Raw genomic sequence first — 2,909 nt, 5'->3', positions numbered from 1 at the left:
GTGATTGTAAATTGTACTACAACCCACAACGTTGTGGGCAGTATTTATACAAACATATTATCAGCTGCGTTCATCTGATCAACTTCGAAGCGTGTTCAGTGTTTATTTTAAGAACATTATCTATCCAGAATAATCTAGACTTAACGATAAATAAGCATATTAAAGCTAAAAATAAAACAAATGACAATTTTAATGCGACTTTCTTTATTGTTATTTATCATCTAGATAAAAATGATCGTGTAAATATTTCAATAATAATTTATTTGTTCTGCATTAATTTTTAAATCCTCATACATGAAACATAATATGTTAAAATCGTGCACATTCACTGAATAAAGTTTTGTTTTAAAAGGCATTGAAACGGTTTATGTCTAATTTTAATTAATGAAATTGGCAGATGTTTAGTAAATTTTTTGTTAGGGAAAGGATGGGAAAAAGAAATATAAGTATGCTAGCCAAAATAAATTAGTCCTACATCATGCTTCATCAGGCGAAGCGCGCAAAAAAATAGTAAATACTTCTTAGTTTGTTGTTACGTTGTACTAAGGTTGAGAACAATTCTAACCTGGTCAATGCGAAGATCGACACATAATTTATCAAGTAGAGTCATAGGATGTACTGATGTACATCTGAATATGAAAATGGAACAATTTTTACACTGTAGTCTTGACTGTTTCGTAATTTCCGATTTTATTTAAAAATTATATCGGAAACGGCAAAATAACAACGTTTGAGGATTACAGATTAATCAGCGAGCAAGAAATAATCGTTCAATTACAGTTAAGGATTGCGATAAAGTACAATTCCTCGTATTATTTATAAAAGACAATATTGGTTTGTTAGATTAACTCTGAGTCATTTGTTTCAATGTCAAATTAATTAACAATGTTAGGCATCAAAAATAACACGCAAATCTCGGTTTGCAACCATCTGCATCGCGTCTTACTAACTTTACGTTTTGGTAGGCTATAAACCATAACTATAACCAATATAAACGTCATATATTGCTTAGAAGTTACTAAATGTTAAGGGAATAAAAAACTTATTTGAATATCTATTTCATATTTATTTGTATTCACTTTCATATTTGTTTGTTTAGTTACACATCTTGTATAGTTGGTAAAATAGATTATTAATTGTTTACAATTTTCAATTTAAAACCTGGGATCATAATTATGAAATGCTCGAGGATTTTGTGCTCTGTGGCTGTGTCTGCGTTCAGTATTTACCGTGAAGATAGGAAAGATATAGTTCCAATCTGCTCCGCTTAGTGGTGAAAAAGTTTTTAGATTCTTGTTACTACTTGATCCTTCTGATTTTCTACGGACTTCGGTAATTCTTGTTTGAGGTACTTGTAAATGTTTCACTGGATCACGTTGCATACTGAAAAATTTATTGCGATTTATTATATCAATTATAATGTATTGAAACACCACACTTTAAGCGAATCACGCACTCAACTGCTATCTACGAAAATGATATGTGATACGAGTGCTCACTTTAAGTCATCAGGATTTGTTTTGATGAGGATTTTCCTGTCATGCGGAAATTTGTATGTGTTTAAATATTGTCCACAGGCCTTTTATGACTAAATAAGTAACACGTCCTTGTGTCCACCAACGAAACAATTGAAAAAACGTATGGATGTTAGACAATGCCGCTGCTACAAGGTTTCTTGGGGGATTCCGTAGTAACTATTGCTTATTCAAATTGATTTGCAAAGCTTATTATCCAAATAATTCAGTGAGCAGTTCAGATCGTTTGGATATGAATCTCATTAATGTTAAAAATACTGTTACTTACATTTTTTTTGTAAATACGTTGATAAACAAACACCAATTCCAACCAATTCCAATTTATATCTTAATAAACCTCTGAGAAATGAAAAATAAAAACAATTTTAACGTTAACCTTTTATGATAACTGATGTACGTATATTTAAAATTTAAACCACAATACGTGCAATGTGATAAGATTGCGAATTTATACAGAACGTTTCATATGTTTTGATACAATTTTATCTCTAAGTAACTTCAATTTCAAGCGCATTCAAAGGATGCATGGTGATAGAAAGATTAGACAAATTAATATTGTTATACAGTAAATGACAGTGTTGCTAGAGTTCGTTAAAGGTGCAGTTTTCTCGACCACACCAAGACAACTTGCCATTTACATGATAATAGATTTATAAATATGAGCCAATTGGAGTAATCTGAATCTCTCTTAAAAATCTTAAAAGTAGTACCTAGCGTAGGATTTAAGTGTAAATTATTAATTTTAAGGTTAAGTCGAAAATGCCAGTCATTCTTATGACAACTATAGTTAAATAGTTGTTTCGTGATTTTTTACAGACCTTGAAAGCTCAAAACATGAAGGAGTAAGGTGAAAATAAATAATGTTCAGTTAAGAATTTAATAAATATTTTTTCTTTAATTTCGTAATAGTTTTAATTTAAATTGACCTATAATATTTTGAGATTACAATAGTTGTATAACACAAACTAATATTTATAAAAAATAAGGACAAAAATTATTTTGATTTGTCGAATTATTTGATCTTCTTATTGAATTGTGAATAGCTGCAGCGGAGACGAAGCAAGTGTTTTGTCCCTGTGCCATTTGTAGAGGGGGTCCAAAACAAGGGCTCGCAGATGCTAAGGTCCTTTGTAAAGACTGATTGAACACCTGACTTGAGGTAAACGGTGGAAAGCCTGGCCCGAAACAAGGATCAGGTCTTCCTGAATATTGTCTACTGGAAGTAGGACGTGAATTCGTAGACTGCATCCTGCAATTAAATGCAATTTTTTATTTAATACAATTCATAAGTTACTGTATTCAAATTATTATAAGTTTTAAATTTCTAATATATACTTGAATAATAATATAAGGGGAAAAGTTAGGTTAGGTAGT

General features: G+C 30.6%; 1 long non-coding RNA gene across 1 annotated transcript; it reads right to left on the bottom strand.

The window, feature by feature from the left end:
- Window positions 1-1,342: 1,342 nt before the first annotated feature.
- On the bottom strand, window positions 1,343-1,989 carry LOC106122418 (uncharacterized). The gene is made up of 2 exons (XR_001228099.1): window positions 1,804-1,989; window positions 1,343-1,383 (listed from the first exon to the last, which is right to left on the bottom strand). It is a non-coding gene; the product is annotated as an uncharacterized LOC106122418 (long non-coding RNA).
- Between the last annotated feature and the right edge of the window lie 920 nt (window positions 1,990-2,909).

This window comes from Papilio xuthus, unplaced genomic scaffold, assembly GCF_000836235.2.
Source record: "Papilio xuthus unplaced genomic scaffold, Pxut_1.1 DF826923.1, whole genome shotgun sequence".
In the NCBI taxonomy this organism is placed as follows: Eukaryota; Metazoa; Arthropoda; class Insecta; order Lepidoptera; family Papilionidae; genus Papilio; species Papilio xuthus.
Note: the sequence above shows the minus strand (reverse complement) of the source record. Positions and strands in the feature narration are given on the sequence as shown.